The sequence below is a fragment of the Oryzias latipes genome, chromosome 13 (genome assembly GCF_002234675.1).
Source record: "Oryzias latipes chromosome 13, ASM223467v1".
In the NCBI taxonomy this organism is placed as follows: domain Eukaryota; kingdom Metazoa; phylum Chordata; class Actinopteri; order Beloniformes; family Adrianichthyidae; genus Oryzias; species Oryzias latipes.
In genome coordinates this window covers 20218692-20231006 of record NC_019871.2, presented here as the reverse complement: position 1 = coordinate 20231006, position 12315 = coordinate 20218692, and positions in this window count along the sequence as shown.

Here is a 12315-nt window from a genome sequence, read left to right as displayed (position 1 = left end):
GGGGTTGATCGTACGGGTGCTGCTGGTTTTTGGGTTGACCGGGCCTGAACTTAAGGGGAGCACAAGTGTGTCTTGCAGTTCCCTTGAGGCTTGTACGGCCACCTCAAGGGGATGTCATGAAAATGGAACGTACCATTGTTGCGCAGGTAGTAAGTGTATCATGAATCATTCGTGAGGTTAATCAAAATTACATGCACTTATGACATGCAAGTGATGCTGTATATGGTGTTCTTACTATGCCACACTAGTCGTTAAAAAGGTGTGAGTACTAGCTTGAATGCTGCATGCACAGGGTGTGCACATGATATGTAACTGCCTTTATGATGCCTGTAGGATGTCCACACAAACTACACTGTCTAATTAGCTAATTTCTAACAGGCATGCTGCATGCTGGGAGCACGCACTTTTCACATGAACGCCACTGATGGTCTCCTTGAGAAATCCACAGGATTTGGAGGGTGAAAAATCTGTATGACATGTCTGCGTTTTACCTACTCCACCCTTACTTACTTATATGTGTCGTCTAAGTGTTCACTATGACCTGTCGTCTGTAACATTTAGGGGTCTACGACCTTGGCCTGGCTACCTGCGTTTCCTGTACAGGTTTGATCATTTTTTGCCTGCAAACAGCTCATATTCACTTTTAAGGGCAATTGGGACTAAGACTTTAAACTAGGGGTGTAGCTATTCAATTTGACAACGATTTGATTTGATTTCACAATTTGTGGTTGACAATATGATTCATAGTCAATATTGGTTTGAATGAACTGATTTACTGACCTAAAACCGATCCAGGACATCTTTAGCCAAAAATTCAACCAGTGTGACTCAGAGATAAATACCTGGATACTGAATGGTGCAGCTGAAGTTTTTCAGATTCCTTGTTTTTCTTGCAAGATAATAAAGTGTAAATTAAATATGTGTACAAACAAACAAGTAAACAAGAATTAATGTTAAATTCTTTCACGTTTTAGTTTCATAAAGTTCAACCCACTGCTGTTTTTTCACATAAAAATAATACAAAAGGAACATTATTAGAACATTCTAGCACACTGTATGGTCACACATGTCTTTGTAAAATTCAGTAGTTCCACACATTGGACTGGAATGATGGATTGATCATGTTTTGTTGCCGTCGCAATCCACTTGGCCATTTTTACATTTTAGTAAAACAAACCTACAGTTCCTCAATCCAAATGGTGTTTTCCAAAAAGGATTATGATAGTTTGACATGATTCTATACTGTTACAGGTCGATGCAATTTGATTAACAACTTCTCCTCTAACAAATCATTTTGGTTGGATCGTATGAATATAAACCGATTAATCAATTAATCTATTTAAATGTCACACCCCTACTTTAAACTGAGGCTCATGTAATTAACTCTCTGAAAGTGTTTGGTCTGTGGGTCGGTTTTAACAAAGGTAAAAGCACAGATAGCAGAGGTATGTCAATAGTAAAGGATGTGCAGGCAGGTACTTGCATTTAAACAGGGGTGGCCTATGTTACCTCTGACACTCCAGGGGCTAGGATTTTTTTCATGTTTTATTTCCTTTTTATATAAAGACCTTATAAACTGGTTTTAAACACACATTTTTCTCAAATTAATGCTGAAATTTAAATTTATTTAACCAATGCATTACAAAAATGACATTCGGTAAACTGTTTCAAAACAATAAAGTTCTAAGTATTTCATTTATTAATCTTAACTGCAGTAGTTCCTCTTCACAGTCAATTCTGTCTGTGTGTATTAAGCTGTCTGTAGTTATTTGTTTTCTGTTTGTTTGCATTTTTTTCATTTTCAAATAGTTCAAGAGAAACCCACTAAATGAGACATTTAACAAATCTTAGAATGTTGACGCATTTAGACACAGATGTGCAGATTACATGCAAAGAGATCACTTTCTCTGAAAGATGAGTGAAACCACCAAAATGCAAACAAAACCTCCAGCAGTTCAAGACTCAGAAATGTAACGTATCCATCTGTCTATCTGCAGAATCAGCTGAATTCCTTCCAGAGTTATGGGGTTGCTGGAGCCTATCCCAACTACTGTTAGGTGAAGACAGGGTTCACCCTGGACAGGTTACCAGTCTGTTGCAGCACCACACTCTTATACTTACACAGAATTTAGAATCATCAGTCAAGCATGAAGCATGTTTTTGAGGAAGCCGGAGTTCTCGGAGACATCCTACACATGCACGGGGAGAACATGCAAACCTCACACAGACATGTGCCATACAGGATTTGAGCAAGGACCTTCTTGCTGTAAGGCAAGGGCACTAGCCACCACGCCATGCAGCCCCACCAATGTATTAAAACTATAGAAATCCTAAACTCCCACAACGCGTAAGCAGATCAGTACGATTTTAACCATTAGGTGTCAAATGTTTGCAATCACCAACACAAACACAGTGTCAAGCACACTGTGTTTGAAAAGTGTTAAATAAATAAGAGCAAAGCTAAACATGGGAGTTTTCAGTAGAAAATGTACACTCCATCGACTATACGTGATAACTGGAGTGAGTGTGACGTCCGATAGAAAATGGTTTACTTCCGGCTCCAACAAAATTAAATTATTGCAGTCGCTTTCTTTCAAAATACTGACGCAACAGTGTTGGAGTCAGATGTTGTCGGTAAGCAGTGAACAACGCCAGGGGGGAGGGGTCACTCAGTCCAGATCTCATACACAGTCAATGGTGCAAATTCCACTCAATCCCGAGATTTGGTTGGTTGTTCCTGCTGACAGCAAATGACAGCCTGTTTAGGCCTCTGGCAGATTTCACAGACAACACAAACTAACTGAAATGTAATTGAATTAAAGCTATACCTTAATGGACAACACTGTCAGCTGATGAACTAATGTCAAGGAGAGAATAGACAAAACAATTTTTGTTTTTTAAATGAACAGCAATGTGATGTAAACACATTAAAAACAGCAAAATCTACTGTACTTTTTAAAATCAGTTTAGGCTGCACAGGTCAGGCTGTGATTGGCTGACTCCAGCACAGGTTGCAGCAGACAGGTAGCGCCCAGAAGGTTTCTCTGCAGGAACAATAACAAATGCACGCCGTGAACTCAATGTAGATCCATAATCTTGTTGTAATGAAATTTTATTGTGTCAAGCCTTAAGCCAGTGTCAAGGTTCATGAGATGTGTCGTCTGCTTGTAAAATCCCTTTAAATTGCTTTTCATACTGGAGTAAAAGTTGCACAGAGCCATTTAGTGGATTATGGGTTCTTACTTGAATGTACCTGATGAACCCTGGATTCAGTTTTACTGTCTCAGACATCGCTTTGAGCTCCTTCCTTTATCCTGCTTTAAATGAAGAAGTCATCATGGCACGATCAGTCCAGGCCGGTGGATCATCCGTTACTTCTCCAACAACGTCTGCTCATTTTCACATCCAGCCACCCCATGTTTGCATCATCCTAAACAAAGAATCCTTTTTCTTCCAAATTTCTGTGTTCTTTCAATCCCTTCTTCCTTCTCTTCTTCTCACATCTGATATTCTGCTCACGTTCAACTGCAGCAGCCCTCCTCCAATCGCTGGCATTATTCCACACCTCAGACCCCCCAGACACACTGTCTGCTCTCCCACAATGCACCTCTGCTTCAAAACTTTCCCAGACCCATTTGGCCTTCTCCCTCTTCAGACCCTTTTGTGTTTGTCTTTCTCGGTGCAGCTCTTTGTCTGTTTTTTTTGTCTTTCCAAAATCACATTTATTTTCTTTAACTTTAAACCTTTAAAGCTTGCCTAGTTGTCTTCTAATCCCCCCAATGTCATTTTAAAATAAAACTTCATCACTGCAACCAATGAGTTATTGCTAGAGACACTACGCTAGCCTGTTCCCATTGTCCAAGATAGGCAAAGTGCGACACCATATTAGAAAGGTCAGTAAAAAATGAGATACGGCTTAGCAGATACAGTAAAATAACCATAAAATGTTTAATTTTGGTCTGATTTTAAAAAGAATTATTTTTTACTATTACAAAAATAAGACCCTGGCTCCTCGGCCCGTGTTTATAAATGGGTCCGGTGGATAGCGACACCGGGGGGCATTCGCCTTAAAGCACGCGGCCGGTCAAGAAGCCCCGCCGTGGGGCAAACACACAAGTGGATCCCGCCCACCCTACTGTATATCACCCATGCGACACCGGGCAGGCAGTTTTCTGTACGCCACTTGTCCCTGTCGGCCCGCTGGACGGGGAATCGGCACTGGGTTGTTCTCTCTTCGCTAGCAGCTACTGAGTAAATCCTGGTTAGTTTCTTTTCCACCACTTTATTGCTCCGTAATATGCTTAAATCCAGATCTGATCTGTTGCTTAAATCCAGCAGATCAGATCTGGTCTGAAGTGGAACACACACATAAATACCATGATCATCCTCCAAAAAACATAAAAATATCTGTGGTCCTGCCAGAAAATGTGGAAACAGTGCTGAGTCTAGTTCTATCATTGACCTTTAATAGACAACAAGATCAGTCTAAACATTCATTATTAAGAGTAAACTCACTCAGATCTTCCTAAAATGTTTTCCTTTCTTAGTTGAAAGAAATCATTTACTTGTGAAAAGTCACATTCATGTGTCTTTCCAGCTCTGTTTGTGCAATTGTAGCACAGCAGTAAACCAGCGTCTCGACATGTCCAATGTGGCGTCCAACTTTGCGTATGCAACAAGCTAGCGTAGAACCTCTAGCCTATACAGCTTATTGACTGCAACAATGTCGAAGCTTCACAGAAACTCTGAGGTCCACAGGAAGACCATCTAGACAACCTAAAGATCTGCACTTCAAAGTTCTGACAAAACATGTTTCAAATTAAGATCTTCCCACCATCTTGTTTTGATCATCCAAATCAGAAACTCAAACATAAACACAAATCTAACAACTTTTCACCATGATTTGTGTAAGTCTCTAAAGAGTCTCAAATCTGGAGTTTAGTGAAATCCTATCTCAAAGGAAGCAAAGAAACTGCTTCACTGCAGTTTTTCAATTAAGGCTTTCAAAGAAAAACTCAGAGCTTACTTTGCCAAATTGATGTAATCAATTTTTTAAACTTATAGGCTCCAAAATGCTGTGGATGTAATTCCACACTAGATGTTTTCAGCAGAAAATATTAGAGAAGCAGAACTTTAACCGCTTTTCTGGAAATTGATAAATGGTATACAAGGCCTGCTGCATAACTGGTGCCACATGGAGCCTGAATGCTTTTATTTTTTTTCTTCAGGTTTTTTAAGCACTCAGTGGAGACACCTTTCAAGAGTGCAGAGAAACACAAATGCTCGATGAAATGAAAGCATAAAATAGGAAAAACACCAACTGAGGACCTCAACAGGATAAACTCAGGATGGTTTCATTGTAATGCCAAAACCCTTCATGGTCTTCAATGGTTTATCGCTGGAGTCATTCTTTGACAGTCAAGTCCAAGAAAAAAACCTGTGTAAAAAAAACAATACAATGGTTTTGGGCTGTCTTGCCTTCTGAAAATGGTTCACTCAGAAATGATAAGACATGTTAGAAACGGAAAAGAAATGACCCCCCAGTTCTGTAAAGATGATTTTAAGACCCACACTGATAATCCGATCTATTTTGTTCCCAGTGGTCTTTTAATTGTGATTATGCAGTTTTTAGCTAAATTTAAAACTAGTGCATAGTTTCTGCAATGGTTCATTAAAAATTCACCTCTGAGTTGTGGGCGAAACCTTTGGCACAGAGCAACCCCTTCTCCTCCCCATTCCTGAGAGCTCTCTGTTTACACGCCCTCCCGCTAGCTTACAGCCTCTCACCCCCCCCCCAGCCTTACAGTAATGGTGCAAGAAAAATGGCGAACAATATTGAAGCAATCCAGACGTACAGGTCTGAGCCAGATGCCAGCTCAGACGAGGAAAATGAAGACACACCTTGATCTAGTCATCTACAAGTGGATGCATCAGAATGGAGTGGAGCAGGAACCTTGTAGACTGCCATGGTTTCTATGTCCCAAATACAATACCAAACATTTTAACTTTAGAAATCCTCAGAATGCAATTTTGAGCTTAATATTCTTAATATATGCATTTGTCTCCATGTGTTTGAATTTCCTGTTCAGATGACCCTTTTTAAACCTTTTCTGCCATGGAACCATCCTCAATGAAGGAGAGTCTTCACAGATAGAAGTAGTACATAGTACATTTGGTAGATCAACAGAACCTTTTTTGTAAAAAGTATTTTGTTTTTAATATAATAGGAAGTATACCTATTACCACAAACAATATATGTAATCTTCTTAAATAAAGTCAGTGAGGCAGGCAAGATTACAGAATTGAAAGTGTGTCCAATAGACAGGAATAAAGATTAATGAGGAAGAATCCAGACTGGAAGACTTCAAGAGAACTCAGAAAAGGTCCAATCAAGTCTTTGTTCCCTGATTCCTTTTTTTCACTTTCTCCACACTTTAAGATCCCACTCCCTTCCATCCTACAATCCTTGTCTCCCCCTCTCCCCCATGGTGTCCTCGTGTGACCCTTGCCTGACTGAATAGCTGCCTCTTGAATCAGGAACTGCTGGTGACACCAGTGGCAAGCACAACAAGGTCTCTGTACGACAACCATAGAAGATTCTCAGAATTCTATGGTTTCTCTGCTTTGGTACTTTGAAGTAATTTGTAATTTCTCCCATAATTACTATTTATATACATTAAAAGTTAACACAAAGTACAAGCATCTAATTAATAAATAAAATAACAAAAAAAAAAATTAGACAAAAGAAGTTGTTCCGTCAGATCACTGATTAGGAACAGGAAGTGGAGGTTGTGTGTTTTCACCCTATAGGATGAAGTTGCATCGGTACCATGACAGTGAGAAAAACACACCAAAGAGAGCAAAGAAAATACTCCTAAGGAGAGCAGCCTGCTACTTATAGGGGGTACATACAGTTTCCCATGATGCTTTGTAGGTGTGATAAGGACAGCATATTGAATGACAAATAGTTCAGAACAAGCTTTTGAAGAGATGTAGGTAGTCTTCCTGAGAAATGTTAATCTGTTTTAATAATGACTAATTTCATATGGCTGTGTAGTTTTCTATTAACATTAGTTATCACACACAAAAAACATTATATTGATCTCTAGTTGTATTTCATTAACAGCTATAGAAAAATCCACCCATTCCTCCATCCATCCGTCCATCCATCCATCTTTCAAGGGGGTTGATGGACCCCATCCCAGGCACTGTTGGACGAAGAGGGTTTAAACCTGAATAGGTTGGGAGTCTCTCTTAGTTTCCACAACAGAAAGATGTTTTTCAAAGGTTGTTTGCTGTGACATAAAAAAAGGGGTGTCATTTTATCATTAAAATCATTAAAAGAAGAATACAGTGGACGTCTACAATTAAGCTGCAAATCAATACATTTGCAGTAAATTTCAACCAACTGGTGCGTATGAGAACCAACAAATGTGTTTTCTAGAACAGTCTCTATTTTGCAATCAATCTTGTCTTCAGTATTTTATTTTATTGATCTAAATGGCCACAGCTTGTGGTGCAGCTGTTGACACACTAATGAATATAAGCAGAAAACACTACAGTAATTAATTCAATTCATAACAAACAGAAGCCTTATGGATGAATCATGAACAGCCACAAAAGCCTGGCACCTTCTTGTCATGCTGGTCACCAGCCTGGTCACACACTGCTGCGAGATGGCACCATATCCTTCAACCAGCCAGCCAACAGAGTTATGTTGGTCTTTTTGACCATGGCACAGCAAATGACTTCCCTGTTGTGAGGACTGACCTTCACTTTAGTAACAGGGCTAACTCCAATCGATGCCACAACTTATGTTTTACTGAAGATCAGCTTCATCCAAATCAACCTAAATGCATGGATTGTGGCTGGATTATTGTAGCAGACACCACCTGACCACTGCAGCGGCGGGGGGGTGGGGTGGGGGGTGGGGTTCAAAACAACACTTTGGCATTTTTAGGAAAGATTTATTTATGAGTCCAACCAACAAATAAACAAATGCATGTTTCTTTTGAGTGTGACACGTGGAAATTAAGAGGGATATTAAATCAGATTTAATGTATAAGGGTGTATTAAAGTGAAGAAACATAAAGTTATGTTATGTTGTAGTACCTATCTTACCGGTATATTAGAAACTTCTTTATACTTCTTTAGCAGCTGTAATGCCCCTCCCAGGGTTCTGCTGCTGTCATTTGTCAGTCCCCCCGTGGAGGGCTGTCGCAGGGCGCTGACAGCCTGACTGCCTGCCATTAGTTACTATGCCGGTCGATACCTCTGCCGTTCCTCCCACCCCATTCCCTTACACAGTATGTGTGCAACACCAATATTTCTGTGATGAATTTATCAGACACCGCCTGAGATCTGCAGCGGCGGCAGCAGCTTTGAAAGGGGGGGGGGCACATTCCAGGGAAACTTTGGGCTTTGGGTTTTTCTGCGGATTTGGACATGAAATTTGATTAATGCTTCTCAAATTTCAAATAGGAACACTTTCTGCAAAGGGAAAAGCCTAAGAGCACCACACAGCATCCTGAATTCATCAGAAAGTGGGGAAAAAAATTCTACTAGTGTTCGGAGACACTAGCATTCGTGAGGAATACAGATTACAGTAAAAATTCCAGAGTCAGCAGCGGGTCTGGCACTGACCCATGAAGGGCAGCACAAAGGAAAGCGTCTAACTATCAGGAAAGAGAGACAACCGCCTTCCTTTGTTCTGCTTCTCTTCAGTGGGGAAGCAGCCATTGCAGCAAATGTTCCAACAAATTATCAAGATGGAGTCTCTATAGTTTCATTCAAAATGGTGCCTGCTGGTTTGCTCTGTTCCTGGATTCGTCTTCACTCCTGTTACTGCTTCATCATGCCCAGCACATCCATCAGAGCAGCTCAACCAAGCACAAGCATCTGTGGGATCCAACATCCTCATGGGTTGAAGTTTAACGTTTAACCCAGTGAGGAAGATGGTCTGGCATTAAGTGAATGATGGTTCCAAAGTTTTGGAGCTCCTGCAGCAAAAGCACGGTCCCCTTCAAACTTTAAACTTTGTTTTCAGTGTTTTTAGAATTTATCAGACTAGTTGGTTAAAAAAGCTGTAAAGTTTAACAGCAACCTCAATGGAATTAATGTGGATGAATGAGAATAAACACAGACTCAATTCAGAGTCAATTCAGTAAAACTATGGCCTGATGAACAGATGTGACAGCATTGACTATTAGGCGATGAGAGTTGTAATCTTAACAACCTTTGGGTCAAGGCCAGCCAGGCTGCAGTTCAACAACTCTGCTTTACTAACGTACAAACACCTTCTCCTGTCAGCAGATAAGAGTTTGTGTTCCTGTGAATGAAAGTTTTGTTTTGTTTTACACATTAATACATCCTGCATTCCACAAACAAGCTACATTATTACTGTCAATATATGTAGACCGATTATGGTGAACCTGGGAGTTTATTTAAAACCCATGCATTCAAGAATGAAGAATAAAAACTATAAATTCCTGCAGTACCTGTTTGTGTGTCTGACTAAAGGCTTTTCCTGTTTTCTGAATCTCCCCGAGTGTCAAATTAAGATGATATCTGCAAAACATCAGTGTTTGTGTTTTAAAAAAAATCAAAGACTGGACCCTTAGAATAACAACTTTCGTAACGACAATTTTCTAAAAATAATCAAGAATCCGTTTCCCAACTGTCCTCACAAGTGGATTTGAGCTGTCTGCTGGTAAAAAAGGGTCAAGACCGCTGAGTGAGCCCGCACAGAGAAAATGTTTGTGTATGTGTACTTTCTACGGGCATGCAGCGGGTAACAGGTCTTAGTCAACACGTATACAACATGTAAGTTAAGTCAGGGTGTAGGAAGTGAGACGCAGATTTTACACGTTTTTTTTCTTACAAATTTTTCATTTTTAACCCTCCCCAAGTCCAAAAACTGCGCAAGGATTCCATCAATGCTGTTCACGTGATAAGTGTGTGCTCCTTGCATGCAGCCTGTCTGTCAGAAATGAGGATACTAGACAATCCAAGAGTGTAGTAGACAAGAGTGTAGTTTGTGTGGCCGTCCTACATTAGCATCTACGTGTCACGTGCACACCTTGTGCGTGCAGCATTCGTGCGCAGTCAGTATAGGTGTGGCATAAGGACACTGTACGAAAGCGCCATGTGCACGCCATAAGTGCGTGTAACTTCTATTAACCATACGAATACTTCACAATACACTTACAACAATGGTACGTTCCTTAAGGAAAATGAAAGGCACACCTGCTACCTTTAGGATGCAGCCGCTCCTCTCAATGACCATATGGACCCAGACAACCCAAAAACCCGCAACACCAGGACATTTCAGCCATCCCTGCAGTGATGGGGATGCAGAGAGAACAACAACAGTGTTTCTAAATCAATAAAAGACATTATTTTAGCTGCACCAAACACATATGCTCTCCATTTCAAAGATTCTTTAGAAATTGTCATTTGAAAAAAACAAGTTGAATTCCAGTACTTTTGTACTTTTTTTGTAGTTCTTTGTAAAAACTAAACAGAGTCAGAAAACCAAGTTTAATCTTTTGTTTCCCTTCGTTTTAAGAATTGAAAAGGATACAGACAGAATTGACCCACCCACCCTCTTACGTTTATGGGTTTTTAATTTCAGAAATCTAAAGCAGCTTGTTGAGTGACTGACTGTCACATTAGTTATGTAAAGAGAAAACTCTTTGCACTTTCTAAAGAATCCCAGAGCGAGTATGAAGGCAGGGTGGAGGGCCTCCCCCCTACCCGTGTAGCAGCATGGGAGCTTCACTGCAGGAGTTGAAGCCTGGTTGAATGACATGTCATTAATGCCACTCCTGGACCGTCCAGTTGGCTCCTGATTATCTGGCTCTATTTCCAGCATTCCTTCTCTAACCTGGGCCGTCCATAGTGTTAGCTGACTGCTGGGAGGCTGCATGGAGGACTAGAGCAGCGGCACAAATTCAAATTCCACAGAATACTATGCCTTTTCCATTATGTGTTGAAATATTGAACAACAAATGGTCCTGAATCTACTCTTGATTGATTGATTGATTTATTCTATGGACCCACCATAGTCACTGTAAATTACATATTGAAATTTTTGAAACTCTTGGTCATGTTGTAAATTAAAATTTGAAGTCAAATACGTCTCAACTAAACAAAACGTCTTAATATGAGAGAATTTACGGTCAGTTGATTTAACATTAGAAGTTCAATCTTCTTCTGGCACTTCCAATTTGCAACAATTAGATGGCACTAAGCGGGGAAATGTTCACCTTTTTCTCAGAAGAAGAAGCCTCTTGAAGCCTTCATTAAGTTCAGACTCCATAGGCTGCGTGGTGGTGCAGTGGTTAGCGCTCCTACCTTACAGTGAGAATGCTGTGATTCAAATCCCTGCCAGGATGCTTCTGTGCGGAGTTCCTATGTTCATTCCACCTGTGTTTCCACCCACACTCCAAAAACATGCTTCATGAGTTGATTGATTTCTCTACATTGTCCCTGTAGGTTTGTGTTTTGTGATTGTGTGGCCCTAATACAAACTTGTAACCTGTCCAGGGTATGCTCTGCCTTCAGTGGCCAGGTTGGGCTGAGGCAGCTCCAAGGGATGCAGCAGGTTAAGAAAATGGATGAATGAGAGAAGGAATCTTGGTGTTGCCCTATTGTAGCTCTAATTTATAATTCTTTTATGGTCTTTCTTAGGTCTAGTCAAATATGTGAGTTCTTTTGAATGATATTTGCAATTTATTTTGATTGAAACCTCTTGGTTCACACAATTTAAGTTTCTAAATTTGTTTGAAAAAAAACTTTTAAATTGAAACGAAGCCAAAAGAAAGTTTACTTTACTTACAAATCCATATCAGAATACAACACCAGTACTTTGGTTAAACAAGATATTGAAATTTAATACAAGGAAAGGTTATGTTAACACAACAAATGTTGTTATCTTGACTTGCCTTTTAACTCATGCTTTTATGTTAAAATGTTGTTTTGTTTTTCAGTGTTAAGAGAAAAACATTTAATTTTAATTAAATATCAATTTATGCAATACATTGCCGACACTGCATGAACTTAAAAACACAGACATTTATTTGGAGCTCCTGAAAAAAATTCTTACCTAAACTGAAGTCTAAATAATTTAGCTGTTGACCCCCCCAACCTGTGTTTACAGAAAAAACCATGTTCACCAACAACTGAGTTAGACTGTAATTAAAACAATGGATCACAGAGCTATCAGGTTTATGCTAAAGTCCATTCCATCCAAAATGGAATGATAAAAGCCATTTCTGTACCAAACACGGAAAGAAGTGCACACATTTTACACCA